This window comes from Bos indicus, chromosome 2 (assembly GCF_029378745.1).
Source record: "Bos indicus isolate NIAB-ARS_2022 breed Sahiwal x Tharparkar chromosome 2, NIAB-ARS_B.indTharparkar_mat_pri_1.0, whole genome shotgun sequence".
NCBI classification, from domain to species: domain Eukaryota; kingdom Metazoa; phylum Chordata; class Mammalia; order Artiodactyla; family Bovidae; genus Bos; species Bos indicus.
In genome coordinates, this window is record NC_091761.1 from 55,746,557 (window position 1) to 55,766,227 (window position 19,671).

The 19,671-nt window shown below is 36.2% G+C and overlaps 1 protein-coding gene across 1 annotated transcript in view; it reads left to right on the top strand.

Moving 5' to 3' along the window:
• Positions 1 to 19,671, top strand: part of LRP1B (LDL receptor related protein 1B) — a 2,167,013-nt gene that overhangs the window by 1,170,273 nt on the left and 977,069 nt on the right. The gene's annotated exons all lie outside the window — the stretch shown is intronic.

Sequence of the window (19,671 nt, forward strand, 5' to 3'; positions counted from 1 at the left end):
GTAAAGTAATTAACCTCCAATTAAAATAAATAAATTTATATTTAATAATAAAAAATAAATAAATAAAAATATTTAGTCTTAAGGACCAATGTGTTTTTCTTAGCTCATTGGTTCTTGTGGGCACCTCGGAAGCTATAAAGTAAACTGGAACTTTCCCCATTATAGTTTTTCTCCTACTAAATGAAAAGAAGTCCTGAAGACAGAATGTTTTAATTTGGGGGAAATTTTATTAGAAAATAATAAGGTCTTGAAATATTGTCAGATTTACAAATATGAGATTATGTTTTTAAAGTACCTTGTTTTTAAGTGGAGCAAGATGAAGTATCAAATGATGAGCTTTATTTTTTAAAAGGTGTTGAAATACCAACTTAGAAACAAACTTAGTACTCAAGTAACTCTATTTTGGACAGAAAATTCCTAGGAAGTGGTTAGTGTTGACAGCCTCTGGATTCCCATAATCTCCCAAGTTTTTATTTTTGCTGCCCTCAAGGTCCCTATCAGCTTCTCTTGTGGCTCAGAGGGTAAAGCGTCTGCCTGCAATGCAGGAGACCAGGGTTCGATCCCTGGGTTGGGAAGATCCCCTGGCAACCCACTCCAGTACTCTTGCCTGGAAAATCCCATTTACGGAGAAGCCTGGGAGGCTACAGTCCACGGGGTCACAAAGAATCAGACGCTACTGAGCGACTTCACTTTACTTCAAGGTCCCTAGGGCTTCCCAGGTGGCGCTAATGGTAAAGATTCTGCCTGTTCAATCCAAGGGTCAGGAAGATCCCCTGGAGAAGGAAATAGCAACCCACTCCAGAATTTTTGCCTGGGAAATTCCATGGACAAAGGAGCCTGGTGGCCTACTGTCCATGGGGCTGCAGAGAATCAAGATATGACTGAGCTACTGAGCAGCAGCAACTCCCTGGACCACTCATTGGTTTCTCTGCCTCCAAAGTGTCCTCTCTCCAAATATTCCTCTATGCTAACTGCTGCAGAGTAATAGTCCTAAAGCTCAAGTTCACTAACTTCCTTTTATGTAGATGAGTATGGTCGCTCTGAGATTTCAATGATAGTTATGTTTCTGAATAGTTATAAATTAGAGTCAGTGAAACACATGCTATCATGTGAACAAAAGTGCATTTGGAAAATCACTTGAATTTCAGTGCAAGTTTTACAAAATTCATGAAATTTAAAATGTGTATATTTTGATAGAAAAGTCATATCCATTTGTTATTTGGTAGTTATTTTTCTGGCTTCCCTGGTAGCTCAGAGGATAAAGCATCTGCCTGCAATGCTGGAGACCCAGTTTCGATCCCTGGGTTGGGAAGATCCCCTGGAGAACAAAATGGCAACCCACTCCAGTATTCTTGCCTGGAGCATCCCGTGGACAGAGGAGACTGGTGGGCTACAGTCCACGGGGTCGCAAAGAGTCGAACACAACTGAGCAACTTCACACAGTTATTTTTCTAAACAATTATTTCAGAGAATCAGGATCCAGTGATTTTTCTAAAATGCTTATTTAGAAATGTTCAATGAAAGTCTGTTCACTGCTCTTGCAGCCATAACAAAATATTTTATTTTTTCTCTCTTTGCTTTTTCAGCAGTGTCTACAGAGCTGATTTTTTTTTTTTTTTTTTGGTCTTAGTAACACAACTAAGGGTGTGTGGACTAAGTCTAAGTGCTGTATTATTTGAGCTACAGAGACTTAAAAAAAAAATCTTACAAATTAATCAAGAGCTGGGAAGCATAAACAAAAGTAAAATAGCACAAAGATTAAAAATAGTTGAATTTTTAGAAAAAAGTTTAGAAATTCAAAAAAAATTATATTTAAGTGATACTTCTCTTCTTCAAAGAATCAAAAACTCATATATAAATTGATTGCAATCAAACATTATCTGGGTATATGAAATGCAGATAATCTGAAGAGATTTGTCAGTTTCCCCCCCATGTTATGAACAGCCTCAGTGATGTGAGTTATCTGCAAAAACTAAATGCTTTTCCTCATTCTAGTTGTGTGAACAATTCTAATATGACAGACATTCTGCTATGGTCATTAATACTACTAATGCTTTACTTATTGAATATTATATCAATCTAGGGACCATGTTAGGCCATTTTGTTCATTTCTTATTCTTCATAATATCTTTGTGAGATAGTGTGATCACTATAACTCCACTTTATAGATAAGGAAGCGGAGGTTTTAGAGAGATTCAAATTCACAGCTTTACTCAATAAAGTGTTGTCTGTTGAAAAAATTATTGGAATATAGTTGCTTTATAGTGTTGTGTTAGTTTCTACTGTACAGCAAAGTGAATCAGCTATGCATAATCACATGTCCCCTCTTTTTTTAAATTTCCTTCCCCTTTAGGTCACCACAGAGCACTAAGTAGGGTTCTTTGTGCTCTACAGTTGTTGTTTAGTTGCTAAATTATGTCCAACTCTTTAGTGCCCCCACCAAATGTTTATGCATAGTCTCAGCAGTGTATATGTGTCAATCCCAATCTCCCAGTTCATCCCACAGTCCTTCTTCCTTGGTATCCATAGATTGGTTTTTCTGCATCTGTGTTTCTATTTCTGCTTTGTAAATAAGATTATCTAGACCAGTTTTACAGATTCCGCATATATGCATGAATATTTGTTTTTCTTGTTCTGACTTGCTTCACTCTGTATGACAGTCTCTAGCTCCATCCGTGTTTCTACAAATGACCCAATTTCATTCTTTTCTATGGCTGAGTAATATTCCGTTGTGTATATATACCATATCTTTTTTATGCATTTTTCCATTGATGGGTATTTAGCTTTTCTCCATGTCCTGACTATTGTAAATAGTGCTTTAATGAACATTGGGATACATGTCTTTTTGAATTACGGTTAAGTGATATCTTAATATCTTTTAGTGCCAATAGAAAGGTCATAAACTCAGTTTCTACTAAGAGGAAGCAAATATTGTTAATGAGTGAAGTAATGAAGTAACAGCTATAAAATAATCCAAAGAAGGAGGGATGTGGCAAAACTGGATAGTGACATTTTTGTCCAAAGTGAGATAAATAGCAGCTCTAGTCTAGCTGATGGTTGTTTTGGAAATAATTCAGGTTCTTAGTTTCCAGAAATTTTAAAGATAAAACATAAATCTAGGTTTTCAAACTGTTGCTCAATTTTTAAGTTTTAGAAACAAGTTAAAAATAAATACAGATTTTAAAAAATGATATTTGTAAACTGAATCCAGCATCTAGAAGGAGACATAATAAATTCTATTGTACCATTCATTTCATTTCAAATGACTCTTCTGAAAAGAGGGCTTTCCTTGTGGCTTAAACAGTAAAGAATCTGCCTGCAATGCAGGAGACCCAGGTTCAATCCCTGGGTTAGGAAGATCCCCTGGAGAAGGGAATAGCTACCCACTCCACTATCCTTGGAGAAGGCAATGGCAACCCACTCCAGTACTCTTGCCTGGAAAATCCCAGGGACGGAGGAGCCTGGTCGGCTGTAGTCCATGGGGTCGCTAAGAGTCAGACACGACTGAGCGACTTGACTTTCACTTTTCACTTTCTTGCATTGGAGAAGGAAATGGCAACCCACTCCAGTGTTCTTGCCTGGAGAATCCCAGGGACGGAGGAGCCTGGTGGGGTGCTGTCTATGGGGTCGCACAGAGTCGGACACGACTGAAGTGACTTAGCAGTAGCAGTAGCAGCAGCAAGTTAATTCTAAATGTAGTTGGTACAAAATGATTTCCTTATCAAAATTCCCCTTTAAAATATTTTGCTATGCGTGAAAAAAGAAACTATAGAAGTTTTGTGCAGTTTAAAAATAGTGTTTTCTGACATATCTACTTATTTACTTATTTACACCATTTCTATTGGTAAATATTTTATTTAAAAAAGGGTTTCCTCTGAAGGAAAGCTTCCAATTGAATTCTCTTTCTTTCACAGCTGTATTGTCAAGAATTGAATAAACTTAGTGCCTTGAAAATATCTGTTGGCAAAGAGGACATAGCTACTGGAGCAGAAGTACACATATAAGGAACATTTTTACTCCTTTTCAATCAGCTGGTGAACTTTCCAAGAGAGAGTGTGTATGTGTGTGTGATGGTCCTGCCTCTGTGAGCACACTTACACCCCAATTTAATTAGTTGATCTGTGAGTGAACCCAAGATTGAATTCTGTTACTGCCACAACTGAGACAAGCCAATCTGATGAACCACACTGAGTGAGCAGCCAAGAAGTGGCATTTCATAAAATGACTCCTTTAAATAATTTCCCTCTCATTGACAGCAAAACAATTACCTTCATTACCTTTCTTTAAATGTTTATTATAAAGAAAAATAGGTCTCTTTTTTTATTGCTTTAGATTGCAAAATTACTCCTTAGATAATTTTCAGAGAACTCAAGTTGGTTTGAAATATTCAAGTCATATAATTTCCAGATTGTGCATAATGTTTTATAAGCTTTTGAAAAGATATTTAGAGTTGATTTTCTGTGTGACAAGGATGAGGCAGCCTCTCAAATACCAGCATTATTGACATTTATTTTAGCATAGATCATTAAAAATCAAGGTTAAAAGTATTTTTAATTTGTTTTTAATACATATTGAAATAAAATGATAAATATAGCATTGCCTTTCATTGGCTTCATCACAAGATGTTATCATAATCTATGGTAAGCATGATAATATCATAAGATTAGCAATAATGTTTGAAAATGTGGTTGGCATTCAGAATTTGTGCTGATAATTAAAAACTCTACCTCTGGGTAGATTTAACAGTACAAAGAAAAAGATTTTCTTATTATATCATGATTTTCAAGTAATCCTTTAAAAAAGCTGAACTGAGTAGCTTTAACTATGTAAATGGCCTTGGTATACAAAAATCAAATTTTTATGTCAACTTGGTAGAAATTATTGAAAACCTAACAATATTAAAGCATTCTTGGATTCACTAATATTTTCTGTTCATATATTCCCTTCCATTTTTCTGGACTTTGGGATCTAAGTTGGTTTGCCTTTTTTAATGTTTTTCCAACAAATATATACCAACCACACATAATTCATTCCATTCAAGCTACTCTAGTATTCTTGCCTGGGTAATCTCATGGACACAGGAGTCTGACAGGCTACAGTCCATTGGGTTGCAAAAGAGTTAGCAACTAAATGACTTAGCAGCTAAACAACAACAACAAATAATCCAGAGGTTCCAACTTGAAAATTTGGAGTCCAGATATGTATGAGTTTGAAGTTGTGCTTCTTTATTAGTAATAGTTATTTCCAGTTATATGATTTCAGGAAAGTTAATTGATCTTGTAAGACCTGAACATCTTTGCAAAGTGGCTTCTGGTACCCACTCCCTAGTTCATTTGTTTATGGAAATTAAATACATAGAAATGTTCACCTACTCATTACACCCAGCATTTAGCGATTACAATATTCACAAAGGAGGGGCTCTTATTATTTTGGTATACAAATACAACCATTAGTCTTTTGTATTTTGATTATGTGAAGCACTTTTGCCACTTCTCAGTTTTCTTTCATCTACATCACTAGTATATCTATAATTTTAGAATTTCTGCATTTATATAGACTTTAGATGGAATTATCCAATGTACCAGATCGCTTACACTCAGCTATCTGCCCTTTGGCAGCTACACATGTGGGATAGTTTACAATGTTCTACCTGGTTGTAAAGATCTCAGTTTTTATTTGTTGTTGGAATCTTACTATGAGCAACTAAAGTGATCTCTTCTTTAGTAGAAGACCTGTGTAAGTATGTATGTGTATGTGTGTATGTGTGTGCACACATGAGTACATACATGTATGCCCAAATGCATGTGTGTTTGCACAAGCGCTCATAGGCAGGCTTCCTGCAGAAAGCTTTGAAATCTATGCCATTTGCTCCATAAAAACCAAAAGATAACAGATGTCTAGTGTCCATATGCCTTTGGAGTTGAACAATTAGAGGAAGTCCTGTTCCCTGCATGCTATATCTGCATTAAACAGATTTCTCCAGTGCAATTAAAATGTGATTTATCACTTTTTAACAAAAGATTAAAGAAGACTTCACTAGAAAGAAATTAATGTGCTGATATAAGCTGCTTGATCTACTTGTGCTTTACTTACACTCTAAAGAGCTACTCCTAGAAGGAAAACAATAATATATTAAGGGCTTTTTCTGTCAAAGAATAAATTACAGATATTTAGTGAGTGCTGATTACAGGTGAGACACTGTGTTAAATGCTGTACTTAAGCAAGCCCTTTGGCACTAAATTTTTTAAAAGTGAGTTTTAGAATTTAATATTTTGCAATTGCAGTATATTTGGAGAGATTACTATTTTCAGAGTCCCTTGGATTTATATTTTTACCCAAAATCAAATGATCCTTAATTTTTTAAATGGCCTTTGATCATTTAGGAACTGACCAGCTAAATAAGTTCTTAATGAGACCTATTTTAAGGGCTATTGAAAATATCAATTAGTAGCCTTACTGAATTCATAGATGAGGAGAATATCATGTTAAACATGTTAGATTTTTTTTTTCTTAATTATCATGGAGTGCTGAGGTCTGAGGATATCAGCTAGGATGGGATTCCATTACAGAGTTGGAGTAATAGCCTGAATAGAATCAGTAGAGAAGTCTGAGGATAAGTGATTGGTAAACAGTAGTTCTAAAAATACTCTAGGATATATTTAATGTATCTGTTACTATGCTTTCTTATAATACCTGAATAAAAATAAGACAGTACCACATGACACTGTACAGTAATCAAGTAGAAATTCACAGTAACTGATTTGAAAGAAGCATTATAGCGTTTACAAGAATGAGTATAGGATATAATTGAATAGAGATATTCAAATAATAATAAATAATTATTTCCTTGTGTAAATGAATCTATGTATGATATTTTATTTTCTGATCATACCAAAATATTTTTGCAAACAGTTAAGATAGCAAATACTATGAATGAGATATCTAAGAAGTAGAGAGATATTTCAGATTATGGCAGAAAGTGAAGAAGAATTAAAGAGCCTCTTGATGAAAGTGAAAGAGGAGAGTGACAAAGTTGGCTTAAAGCTCAACATTCAGAAAACTAAGATCATGACATCTGGTCCCATCACTTCATGGCAAATAGATGAGGAAACAGTGGAAACAGTGGCTGACTTTATTTTTCTGGGCTCTAAAATCACTGCAGATGGTGATTGCAGCCATGAAATTAAAAGACTCTTACTTCTTGGAAGGAAAGTTATGACTAACCTAGACACCATATTAAAAAGCAGAGACATTACTTTGTCAACCAAGGTCTGTCTAGTCAAGGCTATCAAAAACACTGGTTTTTCCAGTGGTCATATATGGATGTGAAAGTTGGACTATAAGGAAAGCTGAGTGCCAAAGTATTGATGCTTTGAACTGTGGTGTTGGAGAAGACTCTTGAGAGTCCCTTGGACTGCAATGAGATCCAACCAGTCCATTCTAAAGGAGATCAATCCTGGGTGATCATTGGAAGGACTGATTTTGAAGCTGAAACTCCAATACTTTGAGCACCTGATGTGAGGAGCTGATTCATTTGAAAAGACCCTAATGCTGGGAAAGATTGAGGGCAGGAGGAGAAGGGGACAACAGAGGATGAGATGGTTGGATGGTATCATTGACTCAATGGACATGGGTTTGGCTGGACTCTGGGAGTTGGTGATGGACAGAGAGGCCTGGTGTGCTGCAGTTCATGGAGTCACAGAGTCGAGCATGACTGAGTGACTGAACTGAATCTCCTAGTATATTTGAATATGGATTTATAATTCTAAAGAGGTTTTCATGTTTATCTTTCTTGATTTTTCACAAAAAATATAGGAAATACAAAGCACATTTTTATTATGACAGCCATTTCAAGGATAGAACAAAGAAGGCTCAATGAAGTTTCATTGTCTGCTCAAGGCCAGGCAATGAATTATCATTGTTATTCCTCCTAGATTTTCAACTTAAAATATTCAGCTGAGGAAACTATGATTCATTGAGAATTTATTATTTCACAACCATAGTTCCAGGCTAATTTAATTTGTTAAGTTGAAAATCACAATTATAATTTATTTTTTTTCACTTTATAGATTGAAAAAAAAAGTTTGAGAACTACAGTAATATATTATTTGAAACAATTTATAATGATAAAACATTAAAATATGTCAATTTCCCCCCATATTTCCCAGGAAGGTGATATTATTTAGAAATTCAGCCTACCATGGAGAAAAAGAATAATTTTGAAATTTTATTATAAAAAGGACAATTACTTCCATCATTTTAAATTTAAATTTGTAAAATATGGGTAAGATGAATGAGACATTGTTATCTAACATTTCTAAAATTGTGTTAATGTTAGTTGCTCAGTCATGTCTGACTCTTTTGCAACCCCCTGGGCTGTAACCCACCAGGCTCCTCTGTCCATGGAATTCTCTAGGCAAGAACACTGGAGTGGGTAGCCATTGCCTTCTCCAGGGGAAAAATTAAGTGTAAGCCAACTACCAATTCATTAATTCAGTTAAATTTAATTCATTTTTCTTTCTCTTTATTCCTCCTTTTTGTCTTCCTCTTCCTTCTCCCTTTTGAAGTACTATCAGTTTAGTTCAGTCACTTAGTCATATCCAGTTCTTTGCAACCCCATGGACTGAAGCATGCCAGGTTCCCTGTACATCATCAACTCCAGGAGCTTGCTCAAACTCACGACTATCAAGTCGGTGATGCCATCCAATCACCTCATCCTCTGTCATCTCCTTCTTCCCCTGTCTTCAATCTTCCTCAGCATCAGGGTCTTTTCCAATGAATCAGTCCCTTGCATCAGGTGGCCAAAGTATCGGAGCTTCAGCTTCAGCATCAGTCCTTCCAATGAATATTCAGGATTGATTTCCTTTAAGATGGACTGGTTGGATCTCCTTGCAGTCCAAGGGGCTCCAAAGAGTCTTCTCCAACACCATGGTTCGAAAGCAACAATTCTTTAGCACTCAATTGAAGTACCATCAGTTGACAGATATTTGCTTAAGAGATTTTGATAATCAGAGAAAAGGACAACTATTAGAGAAACTTTCAAAATGTTAGTATTTGATAATTATTATTTAGTTACTGAATTGAGTTTTAAAAATTTCATGAAAACAAAATATCTGAAAAAATAAATTACTATAGACATATTCACCAGAGAAGGCAATGGCACCCCACTCCAGTACTCTTGCCTGGAAAATCCTATGGACAGAGGAGCCTGGTAGGCTGCAGTCCATGGGGTCATTAAGAGTCGGACACGACCTAGCGACTTCACTTTCTCTTTTCACTTTCATGCATTGGAGAAGGAAATGGCAACCCACTCCAGTGTTCTTGCCTGGAGAATCCCAGGGAAGGGGGAGCCTGGTGGGCTGCTGTCTATGGGGTCACACAGAGTCGGACACGACTGAAGTGACTTAGCATAGCATAGACATATTCTTCATTTTCTGTTGAAAGATTATCTCTGAACAAATTCCAGTGGTTGACTCTGTAATTGTATAAGATTAGAAGGTTGAGAAAAATGTATTATATAAAAAAACTGACAACTTTTAATTATCTTACAAATGTTTATTGAGATCCCATTATGTGTCAGCTGCTATGCCTAGAAAGTGTAGGATTTTAATAATGTATCAAAGTACCTATTATCAATAATTGACTGGGAAGGAATGCATTGCCACTTTATATATATATATATATATTTAGGGGGCATATATTTATATATATTTAAGCATATACTTAAGGGAACCTTTTGCTAGACTGTTCTCAGTGAAGGGCCAACTTTAATCTCTCACTTCATGTGATCTGTCATTTACTATATGGTGTCTGAAGGCCTCTAGAGATGTATTTCTATAGGTCTTATTTCACAAGACAAAATATATACCAGGATCGCTTAACTCAGAATGAACTTTAATTCAACACAGACTTATTAACCTCAGGGTATGTTGTCAAAAACAAAGTCTAAATGTTCTCCATTTAGTGTATTACTTGATTTTTCAGCTAATATTGTCCCTAAGAACTTACTTTCACTAAAAGAGGATTTAAAAAAAAATGTAGCACACTCTGTTTTGTGCAGATATTCTCTCTAGAATCCGTTTGGTGGTTTGAGTGCCTTTGTTCTCATAAAAGTTTTAATAACCATCATCTGAACCTAATATGATTGAGTGCATTCTTCAAGGTCCAAATCTAAACTAAACTCTAAAATTGAAATGACACAGAAAATACTGAGCAAATAAATTTCTCCCCCTTACTGATGCCTGAAAATAAATCATCAAGAAATAAGAAGACTGTGGCCGAGTTGTTTGGGGAGGGTTAAGGGTAGAAATGCTTTGTATTTATCTCTCTTTGACCAAAGGGTGCTCCTCAGACTGGAAAGAGTGTCCCGATGAATTTGCAGGACTTTTTTAAGGAGTGCACACAGAATGTGAGATGGGATGGGAACCAAGAAGGGAACATCTGTGCAGCCAATAACACCTGCTAACAGAAAGATCAACGGGCAGCTGGATGGCACAGGAAAATCGCACTTATTTTGAGAACAGATACTCTTGTCATTTCTTGAAATACTGAAAAACACACTTCTTAACTGTACCATAGTCCATTTAAGATGTAAAGAAAATGGTGTGGTTTAGGTTAAGAATTGAAATAGAATACAACTAAGTATGATCAAGATAAAAATAAGAAGAAATGGAAACCCCTAGTAAAAGTACATCACAGGAGATGTCTTCAATGTCTCATTTAAAAGAAAGGTAATTCTGCGAGAATTTGGTCTATTATATGTTTGATCTATTCAAATATGACAATATCTTAATTGTAAGCTTTGTTTCAGATAGTATCACATGCAGAAGCCTCTATTTTGGTAACCAATATTCTCTAGTGAGCTCTTATGATATACTCTTACTTTTAGAACCGATATCCTAACATATTTCGGCTCATAATAGATTATACCTGACAGTCTGCTCAAAGCTTTTCCTTCAAAAGACAGTCTCTTTGCCTTATAGTGGTTGTGGGTGAATCTTCACTATAGATGTTTTGCAGTTGTCTATAACTTTGTTAGATCAGTTGAAGCCGAGTTTACGTCTGTCTTTAGAGTGTGTCTGTATCCGTTCCAATTGAAACATTTTTGCCTAAGTTCCTAGACAACAGCTGTATGGACTGAAAAACATTAACCTTATTAATGGATGTCTTTCTCAGCACAGTCTAGAACAAGGGGAATAAATGTGATGCATAAACTAGCAAGTCCCCAAGAGAATACTGTTTAGCCCCCAAAGGTCAGTTGGAAAGATTTAATGGTTTTTGTTGTTTTGATGTTAGAAACACAGATGAACAAATCATAGTAAGGTCTAGTCTCTGGTCTGCCTTAATTATGTCATTTAGCTTTATTTATGTCCTACTTTATCCCTGATAGATCAGTTGGTAAAGAATCCACCTGCAGTGCAGGAGACCCTGGTTGGTTTCCTGGGTTGGGAAGATCTGCTGGAGGAGGGATAGGATACCCACTCCAGCATTCTTGGGCTTCCCTTGTAGCTCAGCTGGTAAAGATTCCACCTACAGTGTGGGAGACCTGAGTTTGATCCCTGTGTTGGGAAGATCTGCTAGAGAAGGGAAAGGCTACACACTCCTGTATTCTGGCCTGGAGAATTCCATGGATTTTATAGTTCATGGGGTCACAAAGAGTTGGACAAGACTGAGCTACATTCACTTTTCACTTTCATCTCAAAAATCTAGAAGCCAGATGTGAATGCACTTGGTTTTTAACATGCCTCTAAGTACAAAAATGAGGTAATTTAAAATATCTTGTGTGGTGAACATATTTTTAGGTATATCATAGTTATAAGTCTTGCATAAGATCATTCTATTTTAAAATGAACTTAAAGTTAAAAATAGTTAAATACAGTATTTTTTGTATTTAATACCATCTAATATTTTAAATTTCTATAGTAAACATAATGACAATTTAGAATTTGTTTAAATACTCATAGTTAGTATATATAAGGCCACTGATCTACTATACAGGTACCAGAATGTGTGTTAGTAAATTTAGATCTTCATAATTCCAACAACACAAGAAATGACTCTGCACATGGACATCACCAGATGGTCAACACTGAAACCAGATTGATTATATTCTTTGCAGCCAAAGATGGAGAAGCTCTATACAGTCAGCAAAAACAAGACCACGAGCTGACTGGCTCAGATCATGAACTCTTTATTGCCAAATTCAGACTTAAATTGAAGAAAGTAGGGAAAACCACTAGACCATTCAGGTATGACCTAAATCAAATCCCTTATGATTATACAGTGGAAGTGAGAAATAGATTTAAGGGATTAGATCTGATAGATAGAATGCCTGAAAAGCAAAGGAGAAAAGGAAAGATATAAGCATTGGAATGCACAGTTCCAAAGAAAAGCAAGGAGAGATAAAAAAGCCTTCCTCAGCAATCAATGCAAAGAAATGAGGAAAACAGCAGAATGGGAAAGACTACAGATCTCTTCAAGAAAATTAGAGGTACCAAGGGAATATTTCATGCAAAGATGGGCTCGATAAAGGACAGAAATGGTGTGGACCTAATAGAAGCAGAAGATATTAAGAAGAGGTGGCAAGAGTACACAGAACTGTACAAAGAAGATCTTCATGACCCAGGTAATCACAATGGTGTGATCACTGACCTAGAGCCAGACATCCTGGAATGTGAAGTCAAGTGGGCCTTAGAAAGCATCACCATGAACAAAGCTAGTGGAGGTGATGGAATTCCAGTTGAGCTATTTCAAATCCTGAAAGATGATGCTGTGAAAGTGCTGCACTCAATATGCCAGCAAATTTGGAAAACTCAGCAGTGCCCACAGGACTGGAAAAGGTCAGATTTCATTCCAATCCCAAAGAAAGGCAATGCCAAAGATTGCTCAAACTACCGCACAATTGCACTCATCTCACATGCTAGTAAAGTAATGCTCAAAATTCTCCAAGCCAGGCTTCAGCAATACGTGAACCATGAACTTCCAGATGTTCAAGCTGGTTTTAGAAAAGGCAGAGGAACCAGAAATCAAATTGTCAACATCTGCTGGATCATTGAAAAAGCAAGACAGTTCCAGAAATATATCTATTTCTGCTTTATTGACTATGCCAAAGCCTTTGACTGTGTGGATCACAATAAACTGTGGAAAATTCTGAAAGAGACGGGAACATCAGACCACCTGACCTGCCTCCTGAGAAACCTATATGCAGGTCAGGAAGCAACAGTTATATCTGGACATAAAACAACAGACTGGTTCCAAATAGTAAAAGGAGTACATCAGGCTGTATATTGTCACCCTGCTTATTTAACTTATATGCAGAGTACATCATGAGAAACTCTGGGCTGGAGGAAGCACAAGCTGGAATCAAAATTGCTGGGAGAAATATCAATAACCCCAGATATGCAGATGACACCACCCTTATGGCAGAAAGTGAAGAGGAACTAAAAAGCCTCTTGATGAAAGTGAAAGTGGAGAGTGACAAAGTTGGCTTAAAGCTCAACATTCAGAAAATGAAGATCATGGCATCTGGTCCCATCACTTCATGGCAAATAGATGGGGAAACAGTGGAAACAGTGTCAGACTTTATTTTTCTGGTCTCCAAAATCACTGCAGATGGTGATTGTAGCCATGAAATTAAAAGACGCTTACTCCTTGGAAGGAAAGTTATGACCAACCTAGATAGCGTATTGAAAAGCAGAGGCATTACTTTGCCAACAAAGGTCTGCCTAGTTAAGGATATGGTTTTTCCAGTGGTCATGTATGGATGTGAGAGTTGGACTGTGCAGAAAGCTGAGCACCGAAGAATTGATGCTTTTGAACTGTGGTGTTGGAGAAGACTCTTGAGAGTCCCTTGGACTGAAAGGAGATCCAACCATTCCATTCTAAAGGAGATCGGTCCTGGGTATTCATTGGAAGGACTGATGCTAAAGCTGAAACTCCAGTATTTTGGCCACCTCATGAGAAGAGTTGACTCATTGGAAAAGACTCTGATGCTGGGAGGGATTGCGGGCAGGAGGAGAAGGAGATGACAGAGGATGAGATGGCTGAATGGCATCACCGACTCGATGGATGTGAATTTGAGTGAACTCTGGGAGTTGGTGATGGACAGGGAGGCCCAGCGTGCTGCAATTCATGGGGTCGCCAAGAATTGGACATGACTGAGTGACTGAACTGAAATAAACTGAATGCATTTGAATACTCCCTTTTCATTTCTCCCACATTTGGAGGTACTATTGAATTTAATTCCTGTTGACTGTGTGATTTGATCTAAAAAAGACATCACAATGAAACTTTTCAAATATTGATAATAAATTAAATTTTCTGTTCCAAACATAACATTCTCCATGGCTTTATGTTTGCATTCTGCAGTTAAGTCACTCAGTCATTTCCGACTCTGTGATCCTATGGAGTATATAGTCCATGGTATTCTCCAGGCCAGAATATTGGAGTTGGTAGCATTTCACTTCCCCAGGGAATCTTCCCAATGCAGGGATCGAACCCAGGTCTCCCACATTGCAGGTGGATTCTTTACCATTAGGCCACAATGGAAGCCCAAGAATACTGGAGTGGGTACCCTATCCCTTCCCCAGTGGATCTTCCTGACCCAGGAATTGAACCAGCATCTCCTACATTGCAGGCAGATTCTTTACCCACTGAGCTATCAGGGAAGCCCTAATTGTAGACAAAAGAAGCAAATAACACACAGGCATACAAATAACAAACAAAACACAAACAATAATATTCATTATTCTAGTTATAAACTCTTAACACTGTCCTCTGAGTGTACAATATTACAATCCATATATTCCACTTTGTATTTTCCTCCAAACTGTTACTCCTTCTAAACTATGTTATTCCACACTGTCCTTTCTCTTTTTAACTTTCTTTTTATTTTCCTTCAATATCATTCCCTCTTATTTCAGTGGGAAAAATTAATACATTACAAAGGATCCTTCATATGAAACTCTCTCCCATTGATCACATCTATAGGACCTAGAATATTCTGCTTTTCTTTCCTGTACACTGGAACATACTTGATACATACCTGGTACACTGTCTATACTTCTATCTCAAGCCAGTTTCTTTCATTCTGCACTGCTTTCCTTCTACTCTTGCCTATTTAAAAACAAGTTTCCCTCTTTTTATCCCATCATATTTTCTCTTTTATATATAATTTTCATAGGTTTTTAGCATGCAATAATCCCACCTCATATGTTAGCTATATATATATATATATATATATATATATATATATATATATATATATATCTTGATGTCAATTACTGTTTTCTTTGCTTCACAGAAAAACTCATTACAAAAGTCTTCTCTCCTCTGAATCAATTCCTCTCATCTAGTTCTATCTTAAGCCACTTTAGTTATTCTTTCTCCCTTGCTTCTTCACCAACACCACTCTTACTAAGGTCAAATCAGTCAAATATGCTAAATTCAATCATCAATTTTTGTTTCATATCTTACTTGAACTCACATCATCATTTGTCACAGTTGATCAGTCTGTCCTTAAAAAGGTTTCTTCACTTCACATCAGGGATCCCACTCACTCCTGGTTCTGCTTCTACCTCACAAGCTTCACCTTCATAGCCTCCTGTATATTCCTTCCTTGTATCATTGAACTGCAAACCTAGGAGCACCCCAGGCTCATCCTTCATTCACTTTTCTGTGTTTACATTCATTTCTTAGATGAACCCATCTAGTCCTGTGGCTTTAAATAGCATTTATACACAAATTCCTCCCAAATTGTATCTTCTACCTGACTTCTCCCTTCAACTTCAGACTTGAATATCCAACTATCTGGACACATCCTCTTGGATGTCTTTTAGCCATAAAAATTTAGTAAATTTGAACTGCTCAGATATTGTAGTTTCTCACAATATTGAGTCAAAATCCTTGATTCCTCTCTCACATCTACATCCAATAAGTCAGCAAATCATGCCAGATACAACTTCAAAATAGTAAGAATCCAACTACTTACCACCATCACCTGCAACTCTCATTGAAGACATCATTCTCTTTTTACCTGCTTTTTGATTATAATAACCTCTAAATTCATCTCCTAAACTACACCCTTGTCCTGCTATTCTCATCATAAGAGTCAGAGTGATCACTTTTTTTTACAGAAGTATATTATTTGTGTTTAAGTTTTATTTCTCTGTTCAAAACCTTCCAATGGCTTTCCATTTCATCCAGAATGAAAGCTAAATTTCTTCAAATAGCCTATTAATCTCCACATTATCTGGCTCTGATAACTCTCCTTCTCTGTATTTATCAGATATTATTTCATATTCTACTACTCCACTTAAACTGTGTTGGAGACACGAACATATTGAGATTCTTGATTTGTAATTGATTATTGACTAAATCTGACTGATCTAACAATTCTAGCTTATCTACTATCGTCCAAATATAATTGGGTTATTTTAGTTTGCCCCCCAACAATTAACATTATCTGAGATCAGAAATACAATTGAAGGAATTATATGTACAGTTCTTTTATCATTTATTCTTACTTTCAATCTTTATTTCTTTATAATCAGAATTTGCAGTCAAATCTCCTTATTTATCAACACAAGCCATTCACATATCCAATATATATCATGATGGACTGAATAATTCTAAGTTCTCCCAACTCAAGGTACACAGTCAAATTTATCCAATGTTTAAAAAGTGACTATCAGACAGCTTTATAACATTTTATTTAATTCTTTATTAAAATATGAATTTCGTTAGAGAAAATTAAAATGTCTCTCTTGGTGCAGTTTGAGGTGCCTTTGAAGAATTCTAATCTGGCATAAAACAGAGCTAGACTTAAACTTATTTCTGCCATGATTTATCAAATCTATAAAATCTATAAAAAAGAAATGTAGAATATTGAAACCATTGAATAAAGACTTTTTACATGTGTATAGTGAATATTAAAAAAAAATCTAGCATTTGTCACAATTTTATTTAGTTGGTAACAGTAAAGAAAGCAACTTACAGCAACAAAAATTCACTGCCTATAACTTTTATAATTAATTCAAATTTATACGTTCACAAAACTTTTAATTTATTTATGGACTGAGTTTCTCAGCACAAGAAAAAGAGTAGGCATTTCTGAATTTGTTCACTTGTTTTTCTTTTAACCAATATTTATAACTCTTCTAGTTAGATGAAGCAATCTTGTTTTTGTTTTCACTATTTTTCTATCAACACTAAGCTGATGGATTATTCTTCTTGATAAGCTAACCACAAAGGATTGGGAGATTTTTCTAAACAAAGAATGATACATTAAAAAAAAAAAAAGAATGATACATATAGAGCAAATGAATCACTACTAACCATTGTAGGGCTGTTGGCCAAAATTTCTAATTGAGTTATTTTCTGTTGACCTAGTATAAGGACCCTTAACATAGATATCTAGCATTAGAAAAGGCACCAGCAGTTGATTTGACTTGGCACTTAATTTGTATCCTTGTCTTGAATTATTTCATAAGATATCCTGATTATAAGAATCTCACCTCTTTCCACTATCATATTATTACAGACACTGTAGGTCCCTACATGTCCCTTTGCCATTGTCACTTCAAAGAGCAGTGGCCCAACTTTGAACCATCAGCACTTGTACTTTTTTGCCAGGTGTTTCCACTCAGAGCTCCAACTCCCTTGCTGCCTGGTGGTAGGTCAGACATGGCAGGGAATTAAGCCTTAAAGCTCTAACCTCAACCATAACGGATGGGAGGTACTATATAAATATTCCAGCTCCCTTTCCATTTAACTGAGATAGCTCTGAGGTGTGTTTTTTTATCCCAGTTTCTGAAGTTTCTTCAATAGGAGTCAACCCTAGTCACCTACCATGGGAGCTGGCTTCACAGCACACTCCTCAGGGGCTAACTTCCTTTGCTTGTTCACGTCTCCATTCTCCAACTGGTGTTTTCCTTTCATTCCTTCCTCCTGCCCTAATCCTTGCCCTAGGGTTTGTATCTGGGAAACCCAAAATAAGATACACCTACCAAAATGCATTGAAAAGATGCTAACACTGTGCACAGCTCAGAGTATTATACTACTATTATAATATTGGGAGGACAAGAAAACCTATATAGTTCCTATCAAATATAATCACATACTTACACCTTCCAGATTTTGAATCACTTACATGAAACACTTTGTTGTACTTTTTTTCAAACATTATGCAAAATGTCATATTAGGTTTTCAGTATTTAATTATTCTCAGTGAACTAGATTACAAAAGAATATATTAACTAAGTATTGGGATTACATGAGTTTTAGCCAGGTAGGAAAGGAGTGGAATTTGGTAGTGAAATGAAGAAGGCTAACACAGTGAGAAAGATATTCAGAGGGATTCAAATCACAGAAAACAATCCTATACATTGAGCCTCCAGAAATAGCAGCCCACTGTGCTCAAAGGATTGCTGTGAATATTGTTGCTGCTATTAGCCTTCAATTTGGACTATAATGGATTTTAGACTCTACAAGACTGCATCTGTTCCTAAGCATATCCACATGTTGAGAGAATATTGCCAGGTAGTCACTTAAAATATTGTGAAGTTTCATGTGACTCTATTTTCTCTGAAACTGTCTGTAAAATCACAGAAAAGCTTTATAAGACTGATAAAGATATAACGTGTGACTTTTGTTTGTTTTCTTTTTTAAGGTCTAGACAAATCCTTTTATCTTGTCTCAGAGGACTCTGCATTCAACTGGCTATGGCCCTTGGGTATTGTCTTCTAACATAAGATGTCAAGGCAAAGCATGACATCCCCAGTCATTTTGACATTGATTTTATAGGACCAATACGTTTATTTATTTATTTATTTTTACTTGCAACACCAGAGAGTTGCTTTCTCTGACAGTGCCTCAAACAAGTACTGAGACCATATTTCTGTTCACCTTACCCTTTCTAGCAGTACCTGTCATAGAGTCTCCAAAGAGTAGGCACTCAGTAATGCTGCCAACTGACAAAGGCAAAATGCCCATAGTCTTCCTATGGCTTACGACCTCCTGAAAGAAATGTAAGTCACTTTCATTCCACGTAATACAAAGCTGCCTATGAGCACTGATGGAAGAAAGGTTTGTAGCAGCTAAGTTTCAAGTGTATTTCTCTAGAAATCTCCTGGTCTGGAGCCCTCATTTCAAGAACATTTTTTAAAAATTGGCTTGTGAACAATATATTTTTCTTAAAATTTTATTTTCCCCTTTATTATTTAGGATGATTAAAAGCTTCTTCTTTGTGGAAATGAGAGCACTTCAGCAATTTCCACAGGATTGTATAAGGATTTCTGTTTGCACATGGAAAAACTCTAAGGCCCCACCCAAAGCCAAATTCCTTGCTCAATAGAATAAGCATGTGGAAAGAAAATGCCTTCTTCCCTCCTTGCTCCACCAGAAAGCAATTTGTTGGACTAAAAAGATAGCAGGACTTAGAAAACTAAGGTGTAAGTCTACCTCTTATCCACATTATGTACTTTTGGTCAAATTATTTTATCTCTTTGAATTTCAGTTTCCAAAGAATAATATCTGTCATCAAATACATGTTGCAAGGGTTAAAAATAAGGCATATGTGAGAGCATTTTCAGTGTCTTATCCATGATGGTAGCTCTGTGAACGGGACTGGTATGTGAAGTTCCATGGGCTCAAGTCCTCTGGACTTTGCACAAC